Raw genomic sequence first — 23,102 nt, forward strand, 5'->3', positions numbered from 1 at the left:
GAGCTTCAATGCCATACAACTCTCCTTCCATGGCCTCCAACTGCTCTTAAATGCAAGTAAAAATAAATGCATGCTCTTCAACCGCTGCCCACACCTGCCCGCCCGTCCAGCATCACTACTCTGGATGGTTCTGACTTAGAATATCTGGACAATTACATATACCTAGGTGTCTGGTTAGACTGTAAACTCTCCTTCCAGACTCACATTAAGCATCTCCAATCCAAAATTAAATCTAGAATTGGCTTCCTATTTCGCAACAAAGAATCTTTCACTCATGCTGCCATACCTACCCTCGTAAAACTAACTATCCTTCCGATCCTTGACTTTGGCGATGTAATTTACATAATAGCCTACAACACTCTACTCGGCAAATTTGATGCAGTCTATCACAGTGCCATCCGTTTTGTCACAAAAGCCCCATACACTACCCACCACTGCGACCTGTATGCTCTCGTTGGCTGGCCCTCGCTTCATATTCGTCACCAAACCCACTGGCTCCAGGTCATCTACAAGTATTTTCTAGGTAAAGCCCTGCCTTATCTCAGCTCACTGGTCACCATAGCAGCACCCACCCGTAGCATGTGCACCAGCAAGTATATTTCACTGGTCACCCCCAAAGCCAATTCCCCCTTTGGCCGCCTTTCCATCCAGTTCTCTGCTGCCAATAACTGTAAGGAACTGCAAAAATCACTGAAGCTGGAGACCAATATCTCCCTCACTAACTTTAAGCACCAGCTGTCAGAGCAGCTCACAGATCAATACACCTGTACATAGCCCATCTGTAAATAGCTCATCCAACTCATCCCCATACTGTTATTTATTTGATTTATTTAGCTCCTTTACACCCCATTATCTCTACTTGCACACTCATATTCTGCACATCTATCAGTCTAGTGTTTAATTGCTATATTGTAATTATTTTGCCACTATGGCTTATGTATTGCCTTACATCCCTTATCCTACCTCATTTGCACACACGGTATATGGACTTTTTCTATTGTATTATTTACTGAATGTTTGTTTATTCCATGTGTAATTCTGTGTTGTTGTTTGTGTCGCACTGCTTTTCTTGTTCTCAACTAGCCTACCTGGTTAAATAAAGGTGAAATAAAAAAACATATATATGTGAATTAGAATTAATTAAAATATTTTGTAGGGTTGACACATGTTCTGTTAGGGTAAATCAAGTCTGAATTTTTGTCATGGAAATTATAATCTTTAGAAGCCTTTTTTAACCTCACTTACTTTATAAGTTTGCATTTCCTGCTGTGCGGGAACATTTCTATTTGAGGTGGTTTATTGCGCGAACTTGACACCCTGATGCTTTCCTTAAGGCTCTATTTCAAGAACAAGGTTTTGGTTAATCTCTCTATTTTAGCTATCACCAGCTCACATTTCAAACACTTAAGCCCATCCACCTAACAGTCCTCCCCACACCACTCCCCATGCCTTTTCTGTCTGTCAATGCACCCCTGCTGGGCCCCTCTAGAGTTCCCCTCTAACTCTAAACCTTATCCCTGTGCCAAAGTCAAAGAGGGTGCTTGACCTCATGATACCCCAGATAGTCTCATCACCCTCCAACTGTCTTAGATGGTAAATGAGTAAATGGTAAACTCTATGGTAAAGAGTTGACTAATTAACCAGGTCATTGTCTACCCTATACACTTTTGTTTGTTTAGTGAAAATAGGAAAATATTTGTAAATTAAGTCTTAAAAATGTCAGTAAGCAGTCAATATGCAGGTTGACATTTATTGTCGTCAGGTTTTTTTTGGAGGCAGAATTTAGTGATTTTCCTATAAATAGGCCAGCTGCAAAGTCAAGATGGGCGTTATTGTAAAAATTCATGAAAACAAGCATTTGTTTTTTGGTCTTAAGTTAGGGTTAGGCATTAGTGTGGTTATGGTTATGGTTAAGCTTAGGTTAAAAATCTGATTTTATGACTTTGTGGCTGTACCAGCTAGTGACAACTCTGCAGAACTGCCTCCAGAACAAGATTGATGACAAAAAACTGTAACCTGCATTCAGTATGTTTCGAAATACTCTAGTTTGATGATGATAATTTAGCATTCAATCTCTCTGACCAAGGATGGGTAACTGGGACACAATGTAAGAGACGTAATTGTCAGACTGATTTAAGAGATTTTATTCCACACTACCACACACAGCAGAAACATGGTTTTCAGAAGGGTCCAAAGCCTCACTCTTCATCAAATCCTTTCTGGAATGTCAGGGAATGTTGTAAAGAAAGGAGACAAAGAGAGACAGCCAGTGAGTAGAAATCTGGCATCAAAATATAAAAACCATCTATTAAAATATAGTGGAAAGGTTGTTTGGCATTTGCCAGGGTCAGAAACCATAGATCATATATTTTACAGAAATTCTAACCTTGGAACCAAGGCTCTTGGCACGCAGCTTGTTGACCTGAGACTCAGCGATGTCGGCCCTTTCCTTGGCCTCATCCAGGTCATGCTGTATCTTGCGGAACTTGGTCAGGTTAGTATTGGCCTGTTCCTCCTGTGGTACAGAAACAAAATAAACATTATGTAGCCTGAGCTAATACAGGTGGACAGTACCTCAAGAATGAATGCATAAAGTCCACACTTACAGCTTCCTCTGCAGCTCTCTTGTAGGATTTTACTTTTAGCTGTAGCTTATCGGCAAGGTCTTGAAGACTGGCCATATTCTTACGGTGCTCCTCAGTCTGTACATTTCAGACAAAAAAAAGGTTCACCCCATTTGTTAGCAGGTCAAATGACTGGACAGCCAATGATGGAGTTAGTAAAGATACCTGGTAGGTCAGCTCCTTGATACGCCTCTCATATTTACGAATTCCTTTGATTGCATCAGCATACTTCTTCTGCTCAGCCTCAACCTCATTCTCCAGCTCCCTCACCTGTCACAACAAAGAAATAACATTCATGTTACAGGATGCAGTATTACTTTTTTGTGTCTTCTGATGTACAGTATGTACATGTACAATATGTAAGGTAAAGTTACACTTACCCTGGCCTCCAGCTTCTGCACCTGCTTCTTGCCCCCCTTCATGGCAATTTGTTCAGCCTCATCCAGGCGGTGCTGCAGGTCCTTGATGGTCTGCTCCATGTTCTTCTTCATACGCTCTAGGTGAGAACTGGTGTCCTGCTCTTTCTTCAGCTCCTCTGCCATCATGGCAGCATCAGTAATGGCCTTCTTTGCCTTTTCTTCAGCATTTCTGCACTCCTGCACTGCCTCTTCTGCCTCAGTCTGAAACTGGGCAGTGTCAGCCTCAAGTTTCTTCTTCTGATTCAGCAGGCCAGTGTTCTATTCATAGATTTTAAGAAAATAACTTTGTAACAATGTTCAGCTACAGCAGGAAATCCATAATTAGTGATTATACTTTACCTGTGAGTGCAGCAGCTGTACCCTCTCAATGACATCCAGCAGTTCTTGCTCAGCCAGCTTGCGGCCTCTCTCAGTCTGTTCAAGACAGGTTCTTAGCTCCTCCAGCTCTGCCTGCATCAGATTATTACGTCTCTCTACAATGGCAATGTTCTCCTTCAGATCATCATTGGAACGGAGAGAGTCATCCAACTGGATTTGGGCATCCTAGAGAGAAATATGCAAGGTTGGAGATACCTCATTTTGAGCAGTATCTACTAGGCACACCATCCCACTGGGCACACCACGTCATTTCAATGTGGATACTTGGGTAATATTCGGTTGAGATGTTGATCAGTGAGATTATAAACTATATTCACCCACTCAAAAAGACAGCCAAAAGTTAGGTGAATTTCCATGCTTTCAACCATCTAAAAGCACAACCAAATTCCAATGAAAAAACAATGTCTTATTTTTGATTTATGTCTATCATGCTTTCAACCATTTAAAAGCACAGCAAAGTTCAAATGGGAATACAATGTCAGATAGTTTGCTTATTTATACAACCAATCATTATTACTGTGTTTCATCTAATAGCAGACCAAGTGACCTGGATTGCAGTTGAGATTACATTAAAAGCATATGGTGTAAGTGATCAATTCTGTTCGAGATTCTGCAGCAATTATGAAGATCTCCACAGACCTGTGACGACCTGTGCATGCTATCTTGAACATGCCGCCTTATATGATTACATAGGAAGAAATGTATAGCTACAGTAACCTCAATGTGGCCATGGATGTGCTACTAATTTTAAGGTTGAATGTTACATTAGTATTTAAGATAACTTTAGGCTAAGGCTATTTACTTTATTACAAAAAGTAATACTGAATTGTGGTCTGTTGTCAAAGCAACCAAATATCAACATTTGAAGGAGATGTCTTCTGCTTGGATAGTTCAATATGTGCCATTCATTAATTTGTAGACAAACTGGAATTAAAACTAGAATAATTGGCACAGATGGAACTATCCAAGCAGAATATATATCTCCTTCAAATGATGAAATCTGGTTGCATTGGCAACCAAACACATTTCAATATCACTAAATATCGTTACATTTGAAATAGAGCTTGAAACCCTAGGTCTATTGTATTGTCTATTTTTAGTTGAATTCTGGGTTGAATTGAAACAATAGCTGTTGATGACTTTGCAAATGCTGTAGGCCTAAATAGCATCATTGATGATGAGTGATAGAGCATGGTCATATTTAATTTCCTCTGTTAAACTAACCTTTGGAATTACTTCTATAGCAACAGTGAATATCTTTCGTTTTTATGTGGAGATCTCTCAACAATCATTCTCAAGATAGCACATTAGTAATAGTCAGTGATAAATATTATAGCTAAACTTGGTTAAAACCCTGGATGAGAGACCAAAGAGTAGCTGTAGATAAATCAATTCTCAAGTAGGAGGTGCTGCCCAGCCTTTAAAGAAAATAATGTTTTATAGTGAATATAACGTTGAAGTTCTGACGTTGTTTGAAAGGTACAAATTCAACATATTTTATATGTTTGATTATGTTGAAATTTGGTTACCATGATGACATAATCCTGTGGTTGAAATTTCACCCTCAAAACAACTGTTTATGTTGATTACTTTTTCAAATCTAATGTATTTTTCACATAGATTCCACATCACAATATGTTGACAAATTATGTTGAAACAATGTTGATTCAACCAGTTTGTGCCCAGTCAGATGGCAATCTGTTTTAATTTAATTTACCTTCAGATGAGCATGAACGCTCTTCATCTGTTTTTGGGCCTCAGCTGCCTGCCTGCTGGCTTGACTAAGCTGGATCTCCATCTCATTGAGGTCTCCCTCCATCTTCTTCTTCAGCCTGAGGGCATCATTCCTACTTCTGCACTCTGCCTCAAGAGAACTCTGCAGGGTATCAATGTTCCTCTGCATGTTTCTCTTGGACTGCTCCATCTCCTCATCCTTCTCAGCTAACTTGCGATCAATGTCAGCCTTGACCTGATTTAACTCAAGCTGAATTCTGACGATCTTTCCCTCCTTGTGCTCCAGGGAGGCCTAGAATACACATCAGAAGATTCAAACTGAAAATGACAGTTGTTGATGTAAAATGGCCAATCCAGACAGAACCAGGGAAGATTTGAAATTGCACTCTTACCTCAGCTTCCTCCAGAGCAGCCTGGATCTCTACCTTCTCTTGCTCTAACTGTTTACAGACCTTCTCCAACTCATAAATTGTCTTTCCTCCTGCACCCAGCTGCTCACTCAGATCAGTTATCTCCTCTGAGAAAAAGGTGTTGCAATGAAGAAATATGAAAACTATATTGGGCACTTGCAGAACCTTGTTTCATAAAAGAGCTGTTTGCTCTTCAGTGCATGGATGCGAACATTGGCAGAGCTGAAAACATTTCAAACAAAGAGCTCTTTGCTCACCTTGAAGGTTCTTGTTCTCCCTCTTCATTGTCTCCAGCTGATCCAAAGATTCTTCATAGGAGTTCTTTAGCTTGAAGAGTTCAGTGCTCAGATACCTGGCCTCCTTTTGGGAGCTCTCCAGCTCACACTGAGACTCCTCATACTTCTGCTTCCATTCAGCCAGGATCTACATGATATAATACAGCAGCCATTTGACTTCAATCATGACTCTTTATAAGTGTTGTAGTAAGCCTACTATTTTGTTTCTGCTGTGTAGAATTCAGGAATTCAGATACACGTGTGAATTGAAGAACTGCATTGCATACTTTGTCAAAGTTTCTTTGCTTCTTGTCCAGGGCGGCAGCAGCAGCATTAGACCTCTCCACATCCACCATGAGATCTTCAATCTCATTCTGCAGTCTGTGTTTGGTCTTCTCCAGGGAGGAACACTTAGCGTTCACTGCCTCCACAGCTTCTTCAGCATCCTGCAAGCGCTGAGCCAGCTTCTTCTTGAGTTGTAGATGAAGAGACAAAGTAGAAAATGTGGTATATCATTTCATAGCTTCTCCAAACTTCAGGCTCACACAAATACTCAAGGGATCGAGTCCAAAATAATAAATACCAATTGGCGAGCAGACTGCACTGCATGGGATAGTGCATTATTTGCCTGAAGGGAGCAAGGAGAGATGGGATTAATTTTATGACGAGGGCATCATCATTTATCAATAAGAAAATGAATGGTCTAAATTACCTTGACTTCCTCCTCCAGCTGTCTCTTTAGATCTTCAAGCTGTTGACCGTAGGAATTCTTTCCTCTGGTCAGCTGAGAGACCAGAGATTCCTTATCTTCCAACTGTCTTCCAATCTCATCTAGAAAGTAAGAGGTTGAGGAACAGACTTTATCTTGTTACCTCATTCAGAGTATTTATTGCAATATCCAGAGACAAAAGTTATTCTACCTACCATTCTCGGCTTGAAGTCGGGCTTTTTGATTTGTAATGTCATTGAAGGATCTTTGGGTTTCCTCATACTTGGTCCTGTATTCATTGGCCCTGTCCTCTAGAGTTCTACTCAACTTCTCCAAGTTAATCTTCAAGATGAAAGACAAGAAAAAATCAATTCAAGAGGTTAACAGTGACCAAATGGAAAAAAACGTTGTACTTTCACTTAGATGGATTTTTTACCTTTGACTTTGCAACATGTTCCATGTTGGAGAGGACATCATCCAGCTCTAGCCTAAATGCACTCTTTTCCTTCTCCAGTTTCTGCTTCACTCTCTGAAGGTTGTCTACCTGCTCCCCCAGGTCAGCCACACTGTCAGCTTGTTTCTTTCTGAGTGAGGCAGCTGTTGCCTCGTGCTGCAGAGCGGCCTCTTCAAGGTCTCTGCGGAGTTTCTGGAACTCCATCTCCCTCTTCTTGTTCATCTCAATCTGGACCACAGTGGCTCCGCCAGCCTCCTCCAGCCTCTCACTGATCTCCTCCAGCTCTCTGGCCAAGTCTGCTCTTTGCTTCTCCACCTTGGCTCGGGCAGTTCTTTCTGCCTCAAGCTCCTCTTCCAGTGCCTCTACACGGGCCTAGCACAAAATGGCATCATCATGGTAAAATATACAAATGGTTGAAGAGTTAAAATCGATTAAGGATGTCGTACTTTTTCATTACCTGAAGCTCCTTCAACCTCTTTTGAAGTTGTATTATTATGCCCTGTTCATCTTCAATCCTACAGATAAGATTACCGGTTTCAAAGTCTTTCCTGTGGAATCAATGGAATAATTCATTGGTAGCTCGTTTATGCATTTGTTTGCAGTAGAATGTAATATTTTGTGATGATTTTAATCTTACTTCTTGAGGCGTTCCTCTAGCTGTTGTTTATCATTCTCCAGCTCCATTACGATCTCCTGGGACAGCTTTAAATCACTCTCCAGCTTCCTCTTGGCTCTTTCAAGATCCATTCGCACCCTTTTCTCTTGCTCAAGGGACCCTTCAAGCTTCAGAGGATAAGAAGCAAATGACAATTTCTAGCTGATTGTTAGCATTTTTTCCATTCAAAGACCATCTAATCTCTATATAGGATCTCGCATCATCAACTTGCTCTATCTTAGCCTTGGCCTTGGTTAGATTGTTGACTTTGTCCTCCTCACTCTGTAGGTCGTCCAGTGTTTGCTGGTGAGCTTCTTGAAGAGCTTTCTTTTCCTTTGTCGGCTTAGCAATGATTTCATCCAGAGCTGCCATTTCCTCAATCAGGTTCTTCACCTGTGAACAGACAACATGCACTACCGGTCAAAAGTTTTAGAACACCTACTCAAGGGATTTTCTTTATTTTTACTACTTTCTACATTGTAGAATAATAGTGAAGACATCAAAACTATGAAATAACACATATGGAATCATGTAGTAACCAAAAAAGTGTTCAACAAATCAAAATATATGTTAGATTTGATATTCTTCAAAGTAGCCACACTTTGCCTTGATGACAGCTTTGTACACTCTTGGCATTCTCTCAACCAGCTTCATGAGGTAGTCACCTGGAATGTATTTCAATTAACAAGTGTGCCTTCTTAAAAGTTAATTTGTGGAATTTCTTTCCTTAATGCGTTTGAGCCAATCAGTTGTGTTGTGACAAGGTAGGGGGGTATACAGAAGATACCCCTATTTGGTAAAAGACCAAGTCCATATTATGGCAAGAACATCTGAAATAAGCAAAGAGAAACAACAGTCCATCATTACTTTAAAACATGAAGGTCAGTCAATACAGAACATTTTAATAACTTTGAAAGTTTCAAGTCGCAAAATACATAACACGCTATGATGAAACTGACCCTCATGAGGACCACCACTGGAATGGAAGAGTTACCTCTGCTGCAGAGGATAAGTTCATTAGACTTACCAGCCTCAGAAATTGCAGCCCAAATAAATGCTTCACAGAGTTCAGTAAGAGACACATCTCAACATCAACTGTTCAGAGTTGATTGTGTGAATCAGGCCTTCATGGTCGAATTGCTGCAAAGAAACCACTACTAAAGCACACCAATAAGAAGAAGAGACTTGCTTGGGTCAAGAAACACGAGCAATGGACATTAGACCGGTGGAAATTTGCCCTTTGGTCTGGAGTCCAAATTTGAAGTACAACTTTGATATTTGGACCACAGAGTGAAGGAAAAGCAGCCAACAAGTGTGGGAACTCCTTCGAGACTGTTGGAAAAGCATTCCAGGTGATGCTGGTTGAGAGAATGCCAAGAGTGTGCAAATCTGTCATCAAGGCAAAGGGTGGCTATTTGAAGAATCTCAAATATAAAATATATTTTGATTTCTTAAACAATTATTTGGTTACTACATGATTCCATATGTGTTATTACATAGTTTTGATGTCTTCACTATTATTCTACAATGTAGAAAGTAGTAAAAATAAAGAGAAACCCTTGAATGAGTAGGTGTGTTCAAACTTTTGACTGGTACCGTATAAGTTTTGACCATGACAGTTTACAATCTAAGGTAACACACCAAGTAATTTAGTCTCCTCAACTTTTGACCGGTAGTGTAGGCTGAGCACACTGCTTTTAACCTTTTAAAAAATGTTTTGTGTTTTTCATACAGATTCAACAATTAAGAATTACCTTGTTCTCAGTGGCATGCTTTTCCTTCTCCACTTTAGCCAGAATGAGCTCCAGATCATCAATATCCTTCTTTAACTCAGAGCACTCATCCTCCAGCTTCCTCTTCTTAGCAGTCAGTTCTGCATTTATTTCCTCTTCATCCTCCAGTCTTTCCATCAGATCTTTGCCTTTGGCCTCAAGCTGGATCTTGTTTTTGATCAGCTCCTCACATCGCTCCTCTGCATCACAGAGATTATCTTGCTCCTGCCAAACACCTCGTAAATATATAGATACAAACAACATACAAACAACATACAATTGACAGCGCAGTGTAATTGAAGTTGTGTGACATGTCAGTATCCTTGCCGCCCTGTACTGAAAGCTAGCTTTTTGGTAAAGATGTACGTACGGTAGATTTTGTAGTGTTGAAGACCAAAGCTTGATACCACAGTCAGCCACAACATTATCATTTTTGGAAATGTGATTATAAATGTAACTCACCGCCTGGACATGAAGCTGGAGATCATTATTTTCTTGTAGAAGCGAGACCATCTTTTCCTCTAATTCCTTTCTGCGAGTCTCAGACTTGGAAAATGCTTCTTTAAGCTTGATGAATTCTACCTTCAAGTTGGCCAACTCCTTCTCGGTATCAGCAGATTTCAGCAGAGGCTTGATCTTGAAGTACAGCTTCATCCAGGGCCAATTCTTGACCACCATGAATGCACGGATATTCCATTGGATGACAAGCAATGCCTCCCTTGAAGAAAACCATTGGTAAGTTTAACATGTTCATGCATGGGACTATATTCCCACACCAGTGCTGTGTGAATAAACTGAAAAACTACTTCAGATGTCTACATTTTATAGCGTATCAATATAAATACCTGTGGTCAAGGATCTTCTTATACTCCATTCGTGACAGAACACCACGGGCTCTGGCTTGAATACCAGTGATAATTTTGGACAGTCGCTCATCTCTGATCTCCTCTAATAGACCCATAAGGCCAGCCTTGAAGAACACCTAACAAAAATAATATTTCAGTGAAATGTCATTTAAAAGTCAAGAACAATGCGCTTCAGTACAATGCTCCTAGGATTTCATCCATGCCTTGCTTTGAATCTTACCTTGGTATGTCCAAACTTGTACTGCTGGTGATCCATGTCGAGCGAACCCAACAAGTCTCCATACAGGATTCTATTCGGGAAGCCCTTTCTGCAGATCCTGATTCCTTCCAGCACACCGTTACAGCGCAGCTGGTGCATGACTAGACGATTCTCCATGGCCCCAGGAGTCTTGGTCTCATTGGGGATGATGCAGCGCACAAAGTGAGGGTGAGTAGACCTCAAGTTGGTCATCAGCTTGTTCAGGTTTTCCTGTGGTAGAGAGTGAATTCCCACAGTTACCAACATTTTTACCAGAAAAAAATGTTAAGGGGGAAGATCAGCTTTAATATTGCAGATAGATTGTGACTTCCATCAATGTAATTTTCTGCATAATTTCCAATCCCTCATAGATTTGTTTTGGTAAATATAAATACAGTACCAGTCAAAAGTTTTTTTAAAATGTTTACTGCTTTCTACATTGTAGAATAACAGCAAATACATCAAAACTATGAAAAAACACATATGGCATCATGTAGTAACCAAAAAAGTGTTAAACAAATCAAAATATATTTTAGATTTTAGATTCTTTAAAGTAGCCACCCTTTGCCTTGATGACAGTTTTCACACTCTTGGCATTCTCTCAACCAGCTTCATGAGGAATGCTTATCCAACAGTCTTGAAGGAGTTCCCGCATATGCTGAGCACTTGTTGGCTTCTTTTCCTTCACTCTGCAGTCCAACTCATCCCAAAGTTGGGTGATTGGGCGATTGTGGAGGCCAGGTCATTTGATGTGCCACTCCATCACTCTCCTTGGTCAAATAGCCCTTACACAGCCTGGTGTGTTTTGGATCATTGTCCTGTTGAAAAACAAATGATAGTCCCACTAAGCACAAACCAGATGGGATGGCATACCGCTGCAGAATGCTGCGGTAGCCATGCTGGTTAAGTGTGCCTTGAATTGAAAATAAATCACAGACAGTGTCACCAGCAAAGCACCCCCACACCATCACACCTCCTCTATGCTTCACGGTGGGTGGGAACCACACATGCGGAGATCATCCGTTCACCTAATTTGCGTCTCACAAAGACACAGCGGTTGCAACCAAAAGTCTCCAATTTGGAGATATCAGTGGGGGGTTTTAAAGGACAGATTTCCACCAGTCTAATGTCCATTGCTCGTGTTTCTTGGCCCAAGCAAGTCTCTTCTTATTATTGGTATCATTTTGTAGTGGTTCTTTTGCAGAAATTTGTCCATGAAGGCCTGATTCACACAGTCTCCTCTGAACAGTTGATGTTGAGATGTGTCTGTTACTTGAACTCTGTGAAGCATTTATTTGGGCTGCAATCAGTTAACTCTAATGAACTTATCCTCTGCAGCAGAGGTAATTCTGGGTCTGCCTTTCCTGTGGCAGTCCTCATGAGAGCCAGTTTCACCATAGCGCTTGATGGTTTTTGCGACTGCACTTTAAGAAACTTTCAAAGTTCTTGACATTTTCCGGATTGACTGACCTTCATGTCTTAAAGTAATGATGGAGTGTTGCTTCTCTTTGCTTATTTCAGCTGTTCTTAGCATAATATGGACTTGGTCTTTTACCAAATAGGGCTATCTTCTGTATACCCCCCTACCTTGTCACAACACAACTGATTGGCTCAAACGCATTAATAAAGGAAATAAATTCCACAAATGAACTTTTAAGAAGGCACACCTGTTAATTGAAATGCATTTCAGTTGACTACCTCGTGAAGCTGGTTGAGAGAATGCCAAGATTGTACAAAGCTGTTATCAAGGCAAAGGGTGGCTACTTTGAAGAATCTCAAATACAAAATATATTTTGATTTGTTTAGCACTTTCTTGGTGATTCCATATGTGTTATTTAATAGTTTTGATGTCTTCACTATTATTCTACAATGTAGAAAGCAATAAAAAATAAAGAAAATCCCTTGAATGAGTAGGTGTGTCCAAACTTTGTCTGGTGTTGTATGCAACATAACAAGCTGGCTTGAAATTCAACAAGACAACACTTTGTTTTCCCAAATGAAAAAATACCAAAACACCAAAATTCAGGGGCCAGAGTGACTCACATCTGTTGCCATCAGTTCATCAGCGTCATCAATAGACAACACAGTTGTCTCCCCCTGGGAGATGAAGGCGTAGTCATAGGGATTAGCTGTCACCAGCAACATCTCTGTATACCCATGAGGCCGGGGAGAGAGACATAGAAAGACAAATATTATTACTTATTATTACACTACACAAATGAATGCAGTCAATACACCATTGTTATCTAATTGTGGTACTGACCCAGTAATTCAGGTTTCTTGTTTGACAAGATCTGATAGAAGATGTGGTAGTCCCTCTCAGCCTTCAGCTGAAAAGTGACACGAGACTTCTCCAGCAGGTCTGGAAAGAAGGTGATTTAGAACAGTAGACAAATACATTTCTTACAGCCACTGTTGACAATTTCTCTCTGATTTTTCAAAGTCTGTTATCTTTGGACTTACATGTCTCAATATCAGCAGAAGCAAGCTTTCCTCGAGTGTCAAAATGAATCCTGATAAATTTACCCTAAATAGAATAGTTTTGTTAGTTTCTTTTTGGGTGATTAATGCTGTATAAGAATATCCATCAGAAACTCACAAATCTTGAGGAGTTGTCATTTCTGATGGTCTTGGCGTTACCAAAGGCTTCCAGGGCTGGGTTAGCCTGGATGATTTGATCCTCCAGAGTTCCCTTAGAATGGTATAGAAACACATGTTAGATGCTTAGCTTTACAAATAGCTACAAAATTGCTCAATCATGAAAATATGCTTGTCAAAGCTGTCTCAGATTGAATACCTTGTTTTGGGCGGCTGCATCTTTCTTCCCGCCACTAGCTGCAATGCTTGCAAAGTACTGGATGACTCTCTTGGTGTTCACAGTCTTTCCAGCACCAGATTCTCCACTGGAAACACAGTAATCTTTAGGGGAAAAAAAAGCATTTTTCACACTATCTTATGTAACATGACAGATAACACCCTTTTTAAAAGCATGTGAGTAGAATGGGTAGTGTATTACTTACGTGATCAGAATAGACTGGTTCTCACAGTCTATACAGGTTATAAAAATGCAATTTTATACAATTATCAGAATTAATTATCATTATGATTCCCTTACATATTTTCTAAAGTAACTATTTTAGTTTATCTGTCAACATGTTCTGATAGGCATTGTCAGAGATAGAGAAAATGTTGGGGAGGAGCTTCTTGCCTCTTCTTGCCTCTATAGGCTATGACCACAGATGGATCATACACTGGCAGCCACTTGTAGGGGTTGACAGTGACGCAGAACAGCCCTGAGTAGGTCTGTAAAATATATATTCAGTTGAAAGTGCATAACATTTTAAGTGGAAGAATTAAGGCCTAACATTGGAAAGTATTACTATGGTTTTGGTGGGGATAATTTACATTTACAAGTTGTCAATTTAATATTCACATTTTGAACTTAATGATGAAGCGACTCTCATGTGCTCACATAGATCATCCATGCTGCGTAACGCTCTTTGAGGTTGTACAGAACAGCAGGCTCGTGGAGGAAGGTCAGCATGGCCATGTCCTCAATCTTGTCAAATTTGGGAGGATTCTGTTGCATAATCTGAGAGTCTTTGAAGGTGAGAGTCTGTGAGAAATTAGAGAGATTATGTAAAGACAGTTAAGCCTTGTTCACATGGGCAGTTTGAAGTGACTCATATTCGATTCAAATCTGTTATTTTTCTTGCAGTCTGAACAGCCAAAAAGAAAATGGAATAAAATGTTCCAAATCGCATTTCAAACCACCTTCATAGGTGATACAGATACAAATATTATTCCTGTCCTGGAAAGCTAAACAGCTACCTAGCTAGTTGACGACTGAGGCTAGCCGAAAAGGACTACTTTTGAAAGTTGGATCATCTTATCCTTTGAGGCTTTAAAAGTGTTCTTACACTATGATTTTGAACATTCAAAGCAACTGGGAAATGTCCGTGGCAGGCATTGTTGTCACCTTAGCTTGCTACATAACTTGAGTTAAATATTCTTAGAAATAAAGGTGCTATCTAGAACCAATAAGGGTTCTTCGGCTGTCCCCATAGGATAACCCTTTGAAGAACCCTTCTGGGTTCCAGGTATAACTAGTTTGCGTTCCATGTAGAACCCTTTCCACAGAGAGTTCTACATGGAATCCAAAATAGTTTTACCTGGAACCAAAAAGGGTTATCCTATGGGGACAGCTGAAGAACCCTTTTGGAAGGGTCATCCTACACTAATCAACCTCCACCACTGCCAACACACCCGTCATTACTATAACAACTAGCGTAGCTATGTCAGCAAATGACTGCTGTCTGAATACACACATCCGATTTGGTCATTTGTAACTTGCTGTTTGGACATTCAGTATTCCAAAACTGATTTGAAAAACAAAACGGATTTGAGGCCTGCAACGTGAACAAGGATTTATTAACCACTTAATTCTGCATGATTTTACAACCTTGTTCTGGGGGGGAAAAGGGAAGCAGAATTCAACTTGGTCATTTGAAGTAAAGCACTGACCTTCCCATTCTGCGTCTGCACAGTGACCAAGTCTCCTTCGCGGCTGGTGACGGACTCCTTGACAAACTCCTCCACGGGGTCTGGTACAAAGAATTCCTTCTTCATGTCGAAGGGACGAGTCTGGGCCTCCAGACGCTCCCGGTCAGATTTCCTCGGGTACTGGGCTGCCGCCCCAAACACCGCCATCTCAGCATCACCCATGGTTGCACTGTGAGAAAGAGAAAATGCCAAATTAGTTCAAGGTTACTTTGTTACATTTTACATTTCCACCATACATGTCTCATTACACCACTAATCATTTGTCAAAAGAACAGTAATAAATCCTACAATTCGATTTAAATGTATGTAATAATTATCACTCAATAATAGTTTACGGAGTGTTCATTTACCTTCAACACTGCTAAGAGGTGAAGATGAATGGAGGCTCCAGAACTGTATCCCTGCAATAGCAGAGATCATATTTAACCCCTGTTGGCCCTGCCTTAAAAGGCCAAGAACACTGTAACCCCATGACCCCCCCTTCCCACAACACACACACACACACATACACAATCCTCACTATCACCCACTGACTCACAAATGACTGTTGAGGGACATGCCACTCTTGCCTAGAGATGAGCATTGTTGTCTGGCTCCATTCCCTTGACCGGGCTTCCACAGCTCCATTGTGATTTTATGGGATAATGTCCAGGAATTTCAAATGTCTTTCCTGTGAGTCATACTTATACAAGCACTCATTACTAAAGCCCCAACACTTCTACCACTGTCAAGTTTTGTCTGTTCCATCTTCTGTGTTATTTCTGTTCAACTGGATGTAGGGTTTGTTATAATGCACCTCATTTTGGCCATCCATTTTCCTAGATCTCCATCTCTCATCCACAGCACCACTCCCAATTCCCAAGGGGAACGGCAGAGATTGCCATGTTCACAGGTGAATGTGCTGGTGTAAATCAACATTATCAGACTCATCCAACCATTTTTTTGATAAGTGTCACAGTCGTCCTCCTCTTCATCTGAAGAGGAGAGGCGAGATGGATCGGAAGACCAAAATGCGGCGTGGTAAGTGTCCATGGTAAATCTTTAATCAAGAAAGACTGAACACTATACAAACGAGTAACAAAAACAATAAACCAAATTCGACCGTGAAGCTACAAAATGAGACCTGTGCTGAAACAAGCCATCAACATAGACAATCACCCACAAACAAACAGTGCATCCCAGGCTACCTAAGTATGATTCTCAATCAGAGACAACTAATGACACCTGCCTCTGATTGAGAACCATACTAGGCCGAAAACATAGAAATGCCCCAAAACATAGAAAAACAAACATAGACTGCCCACCCAACTCACGCCCTGACCATACTAAATAAATACAAAACAACGGAAATAGAGGTCAGAACGTGACAGTACCCCCCCCCCCCCCCCCCCAAAGGTGCGGACTCCGGCCGCAAAACCTTGACCTATAGGGGAGGGTCTGGGTGGGCGTCTGTCCGCGGTTGAACTCTGGCGCGGGACGCGGACTCCACTTCATCATTGTCTTAGTCCGCCTTATTGTCCGCCTCCGTGGCTTTCTTACCATGGCCACCCTACTCAATGACCCCACTGGACAGAGGGGCAGCTCGGGACAGAGGTGGGGCAGCTGCTCGGGACAGAGGGACAGCTCGGGACAGAGGTGGGGCAGCTGCTCGGGACAGAGGGACAGCTGCTCGGGACAGAGGTGCGGCAGCAGCTCTGGGCAGAGGGGCTCTGGCAGCGGCGCCGGACAGGCGGGAGGCTCCGGCAGCGGACAGGCGGGAGGCTCCGGCAGCGGCGCCGGACAGGCGGGAGGCTCCGGCAGCGGACAGGCGGGAGGCTCCGGCAGCGGCGCCGGACAGGCGGGAGGCTCCGGCAGCGGCGCCGGACAGGCGGGAGACTCCGGCAGAGGCGCCGGACAGGCGGGAGACTCCGGCAGAGGCGCCGGACAGGCGGGAGACTCCGGCAGAGGCGCCGGACAGGCGGGAGACTCCGGCAGAGGCGCCGGACAGGCGGGAGACTCCGGCAGCGGCGCCGGACAGGCGGGAGACTCCGGCAGCGGCGCCGGACAGGCGGGACCACCTGCAGGGAGGAGACAGAGAGACAGCCTGGTGCGTGGGGCTGCCACAGGAACCACCAGGCTGGGGAGACCTTCAGGAGGCTTGGGGTTAGGAGGAGGCACCTGAAGGACCGGGCTGTGGGGGAGCACTGGAGCTCTGGTGCGCAACCTTGGCACCACTTCCCCAGGCTGGATAACCACTCTAATCCGGACCCTCCAGAGTGCAGGCACAGGTTGAACCGGGCTGTGGGTAAGCACGGGAGATCTAGTGCTTACTACACGCACCTCTCCCTTAGGCTCCACTCCCACATCTGCCCGACACGAGCGGAGCGCAGGCAGAGGACGCACTGCACCCTCCCAGCGCCCCGGAGACACAGCACACAGAGCCGGCGCAGGATACCCTGGACCAAAACTGCGTACTGGCGACCAGACCCGCTGAGCAGGCACCATACGCCCTGGCTAGATGCCCGCGCTCGCATGACACTCTCGGGGGGCTGTCCTATAGCGCACCGGGCTATGGACACGTACTGGCGACAACGTGCGCTTAACCGCATAACACGGTGCCTGACCAGTAACGCGCTGCTTATAATAAGCACGAGGAGTGAGCGCAGGTCTGCTACCTGGCTTAGCTCCACCCCTCGTGTGCGGGGCTGCCTCTCGTACCTGTCGCACTGCCGTGCTGCCTTCGCCAACCTCATTCTCCTGTAACCCTCCTTGCACTGCTCCAACGAATCCCAGGCGGGCTCCGGCACTCTCCCTGGGTCGATCGCCCATCTGTCTATCTCCTCCCAAGTTGTGTAGTCCAGTGAAGCCGGCCGCTGTTGTTGTTGCTGCTGCTGCTGCTGCTTTCGTCGCTGTTTTTTACCATGCCGCTTGGTCCTTGGTTGGTGGGTGATTCTGTCACTGTGTTTGTTGTCACAGGATAGGCTGTATAGGTTTTTCACGTTCCGTTTGTTGTTTTGTAGATTTAAGTTATTTCATGTATCGTTCATTTTCCATTAAAGAACATGAGTAACCACCACGCTGCTTTTTGGTCCGCTTCTCCTTCTACAGACGAACGTCGTTACAATAAGGTCACATTGACTGATTGAAACACCTAGCTGATACAACACAAACATTTGCGTTGAATAGTGTTGCTACGATCTTGTTATAACCCCATATTATTTATAGTCATAGGATTTGGCACATTCCTGTTCCTCTCGGGAAATATGAAATATAATTTTGACTTTTGCTCTCCTAATGATATCAGAACTAAGTGGTTGAGCTATAACTTCAAAATAACACTCATTGTTATTACATTGTTAGCACACCAGGCATAAAATCTTCAAAATCCAATCATGCCGCCAACCTGTCACGAAGAGTGCCCTTTTGTAGGAACACTCTTCATATCTTGAAAGGCTTATTATGAGTTGGTTAAAGTTTGCTTGGGTCCGATCCACCAGGGTCCGCCAGAGTCAATACTTCAGAGACACTTTTCATTGTCCTGCCAACCGCCTGTCACTGCCCCGTGGGTTCAATGTCAGTGACAGTTTCACCATTTACCAGCGGATTAAAACACTATCTGCAGTCTGAAAGAGAGACTTAAGAGACTTTGAGAATAGCCAGAGGATGGTTCATGTACCCCTGTAGGTTCAATGTAGGTACATGATTTTGTATTTACAATATATGTTGTTGTTTTTAAAAACTTTTGTCTCAGTCATTATTGGTATGTAAATGGCCGTCAATGGTATTTTCAGTGCACTTTGGCATGTGCTCTTAAAAATAGCATATGACCTCAACTACCATGGTCTGCATGCGCCCTGACTCGTGTGGGAATGACATGCCACATATCTGCCTCATCCTCCCCTCCTGCCGCCTCCTGTGTCCTCATTTGAGAGGGCTTAGGGGACTTGAACAGGAGGACTGATCGCGTCCAGCAGTGCATCTGTTTGCATTGTCAGTCAGAGCCTTACCGGGGGATTCGAGGTCAGTTCCAGTTCCACAGCTGAATGTTCCATTCTCAAAGGCACACAGAGACTCAGAAATAAATGGATTTGATTGGGCCATCACCAAGGACAGGATAGTAGTTGGATGAGCAGTTATTATTTATTTGGAAGATAATACCGATCAGATTCATGCATGTTTGTGGTACAATTTATATATACAAAATTGAAATAAACACCACAAATACACCATACCTTTGATGAGATGTTTGTGTATCTGTGTTGTCTCAATTTCCTTAAAGGCCTTTTAGGCATCCATTCTTCCTGTGAACATAAATAGAACAATCAAGTGAATTTCAGATGAAGACAAAGAGACAGGAATAATCATAGGCATCATCCAGAAACAATAGCTTGAGATGAACGGTGCAAGACATTCAGTAATGCCAAGGGAGCCATAAGGGTAATATTTAGGGATGCAGGAGCCGTTATGAAACAAGCAACATTCCACACATTCTAGATTGCTGACACAATGACAAATGTACTAGGCTACATCCAGCACCTCTCTAGCTCTGCTTTCAAAACATACATACAGTACGTACACACTATGTTGTTGGGGATTCTCAATTTCTGTACAACGTGTAGTGCAGCTTTTAGCCACATAGTGGCAGTAACACCACATTAATATAGGCCCATTAACTGACCCAGTTATTCTAGGATTGGGGATTGGAAGGAGATAGGATGCATACATGTGGAGTGAGATAGAACTAGAGCAATGGACTGACTACAATACAGTTCAGCCCAGAGGGTATCATATGCTACTACCATTCTTCACTCCTCCAGCTAAACATTTTAAATGGCATGTATATTGTTGTTTCTTGAATAAACTATTTAGTCGTCAAATATTAATATCAGCAAAGTGGGTTTTAAAAGAGGGCTTGCTGTCTGCACACTGCAAAAATTGATCTTCAGACTCAAAACTTCATCAAAATAGTATATTTATTTTTCCAAAAGTGAGACAGTTCCAAGGTGCATAGCGCCCAAAATGCAATGGAGCAAGTTAGAATAAACCTTTCAGCTACATGTTATCTTCAGTACGTGTACATAAAACATGTTCTTTACTTGTTGGGAAACTACCAGCAGGTACACTCATTCATAGAATATTACAGGAGTTGCCAATAAGACTATGTGGGGAATAGTCCCCTGGTAAAATGGGTATTTTGCTGTAGGCCTACATGGTGGGTTAAGGGTAATGTTACCACCCAGTGGAGGCTGGTGAGAAGGGCTACAGTAGGATTGGCTCATTGTAATGGCTGAAATGGAATAAATGGAACGGAGTAAAATGCATGGTTTATATATGTTTGATGTGCTTGATACAGTACATTCCATTGATACCATTCCAGCCTTTACAATGAGCCCATCCTTCAATAGCTCCTCCCACCAGCCTTCTCTGTTACCATAGCCAACCTTTGAAGAGACTGCTCTTTTGCCTGTGGGTGGAAGAAAACTTCACTGGTGTTGATGTTGATTTAATTTGAATAGCCAGTGGACTAAAAAATTGTTTCTACCATATATTTTCATTGGCCATTTACCATGATTAGGGTCATGCTAGTGATACTAATGATTCTTCACTATAACTATATACTCTGTTATTTCGATGCAGGTTAAATGTCAGGTTTTGTATCAATATTGGCAAGTGTTAGTTTGTTTATGATAGTTCCCTTTAAGTTTAACATTTCTTTTTGATACTGTCTCAAAGCTAACTAAAAAAGCAGCATTCCCCAGGAGAGGATTAACTTCTCATCAGCTCTGATCAATTCATGAACTTCTGAGACAAAATAATTCATTATCATTAGAAAGCAAATTACGAACTCCTCTTTGAATCTGAGCATTTCACCAAAACTCAGTTGTCCTGAGTCAATACAGAACTGCCAGGACCTAGGATCAAGGGAGACACTCAAGTTTTTTAATCCTGTACCTCTCGACACATTCACGAAAATAGTCATGGCCTTCCAGCTACCTACTGGACCCTATTCCAACTAAACTACTGAAAGAGCTTGCTTGGCCCTCCTATGTTGAACACAATAAACGTCTCCCTATCTTCTGGATGTGTATCAAACTCACTAAAAGTGGAAGTAATAAAGCCTCCCCTGAAAAAGCCAAACCTTGACCCTGAAAATTAAAAAACTATAGGCTTATATGGAATCCCCCTTCCCCTCTCAAACATTTTGGAAAAAGCTGTTGCGCATTAACTTACTGCCTTCCTGAGTATGATGTATACAAAATGCTCCAGTCTGGTTTTTTACCCCATCATAGTGCTGGGACTGCACTCGTGAAGGTGGTAAATTGCCTTTTAATGGCGTCAGACCAAGGCTCTCCATCTGTCCTCGTACTCCTAGACCTTAGTGGCGCTTTTGACACCATCGATTACCACATTCTATTGGAGAGATTGGAAACCCTAATTGGTCTACATGGACAAGTTCTTGCCTGGTTTAGATCTTATCTGTCATAAAGATATCAGTTCATCTCAGTGGATGGTTTGTCCTCTGACAAATCAATTGTATGTTTCGGTGTTCCTCAAGGTTCTGTTTTAGGACCACTATATATTCTACCTCTTGGTGATGTCATTCAGAAACACAATGTCAACTTTCACTGCTATAATGACAACACACAGCTGTACATTTCGATGAAACATGTTGAAACCCCAGAATTACCTACCCTGGAAGCCTGAGTTTCAGACATAAGGAAGTAGATGGCGGCATTTATTTTTACTTTCAAACTCAGATAAATCAGAGATGCTAGTTCTAGGTCCCAAGAAACAAAGATATCTGCTTATTGATCTGACAATTAACTTTACTTGGCTCATTGCGCTCTCCTTGTGGCGGGCATGGTGCCTGAAGGCTGGTTGATTTATTAGGATCCCAATTAGCCAATGCTAATGGCAACAGACAGTCTTCCTGGGATCTGACACATAATGAAAAAGAGATTACAGACAAAAGACTTTACAGTACATACATTTAAAAACATGAACATGTAGTGTGCAGTGTGCATCTATCAGTTACACATACATGTCAGTACACACACACAACAAGTACGTCACATGAAGGGGTATTGCTTTATTTGTTTTTTGAAACAAAGTTTGCTGTTCACTTGTACTATATAAGATCAAGATAAGAATAAACTAGAGCCTGCAGGACTTGCATTGTGGAGTGTGGTGTCAAAAAAGCAGAGGATCTCTTTATTAGGAACAGACCTTTCTCCATCTTTACAACCATTAAATCTACAGTACCAGTCAAAAGTTTGGACATGTACTCATTCAAGGGTTTTTCTTTATTTTGTACTATTTTCTACATTGTAGAATAATAGTGAAGACTTCAAAACTATGAAGTAACACATATGGAATCATGTAGTACCAAAAAAGTATTCATTCAAGGCACACTTAACCAGCATGGCTACCACAGCATTCTGCAGCGATATGCCATCCCATCTGGTTTGTGCATAGTAGAATTATCATTCATTTTTCAACAGGACAATGACCCAACACACCTCCAGGTTGTGTTAGGGCTAATTGACCAAGAAGCAGAAGCAGAGTGATGGTGCCGCATCAGATGAGCTAGCCACAATCACCCATCCTCAACCCGTTTGAGATGGTTTGGGATGAGTTAGACCGCAGAGTGAAGGAAAAGCAGCCAGCAAGTGCTCAGCATATGTGGGAACTCCTTCAAGATTGTTGGACAAGCATTCCAGGTGAAGCTGGTTGAGAGAATGCCAAGAGTGTGCAAAGCTATCATCAAGGCAAAGGGTGGCTACTTTGAAGAATCTAAAATATATTTAGATTTGTTTAACACTTTTTTGGTTACCACATGATTCCATATGTGTTCATTCATAATTTTGATGTATTCACTATTATTATACAATGTAGAAAATAGTACAAATAAATATACCCTTGAATGAGTAGGTGTGTCCAAACTTTTGACTGGTACTTTATAAGTTTTGACCATGAAAGTGTATAATCTAAGTTAACACACCAAGTAATTTAGTCTCCTCAACTT

The 23,102-nt window shown here is 42.1% G+C and overlaps 2 pseudogenes across 2 annotated transcripts; both read right to left on the reverse strand.

The window, feature by feature from the left end:
- Positions 1-2,120: 2,120 nt before the first annotated feature.
- On the reverse strand, positions 2,121-8,623 carry LOC110530964 (myosin heavy chain, skeletal muscle-like; annotated as a pseudogene). The gene is made up of 17 exons (XR_016482760.1): positions 8,618-8,623; positions 7,887-8,051; positions 7,641-7,786; positions 7,461-7,518; positions 6,986-7,375; positions 6,765-6,891; positions 6,553-6,671; positions 6,128-6,468; positions 5,823-5,988; positions 5,548-5,672; positions 5,139-5,447; positions 3,383-3,586; positions 3,005-3,301; positions 2,790-2,894; positions 2,607-2,702; positions 2,387-2,515; positions 2,121-2,219 (listed from the first exon to the last, which is right to left on the reverse strand). The product of XR_016482760.1 is annotated as a myosin heavy chain, skeletal muscle-like (transcript).
- A 770-nt stretch (positions 8,624-9,393) lies between these two features.
- LOC118936436 (myosin-7-like) lies at positions 9,394-15,259 on the reverse strand (annotated as a pseudogene). The gene is made up of 12 exons (XR_016482562.1): positions 15,059-15,259; positions 14,007-14,150; positions 13,675-13,837; positions 13,555-13,577; positions 13,332-13,437; positions 13,134-13,226; positions 12,998-13,061; positions 12,798-12,896; positions 12,578-12,681; positions 10,517-10,765; positions 10,276-10,412; positions 9,394-10,148 (listed from the first exon to the last, which is right to left on the reverse strand). The product of XR_016482562.1 is annotated as a myosin-7-like (transcript).
- Positions 15,260-23,102: the final 7,843 nt, after the last annotated feature.

This window comes from Oncorhynchus mykiss, chromosome 8 (assembly GCF_057628025.1).
Source record: "Oncorhynchus mykiss isolate SJ-2025 chromosome 8, ASM5762802v1, whole genome shotgun sequence".
Classification (NCBI taxonomy): Eukaryota; Metazoa; Chordata; class Actinopteri; order Salmoniformes; family Salmonidae; genus Oncorhynchus; species Oncorhynchus mykiss.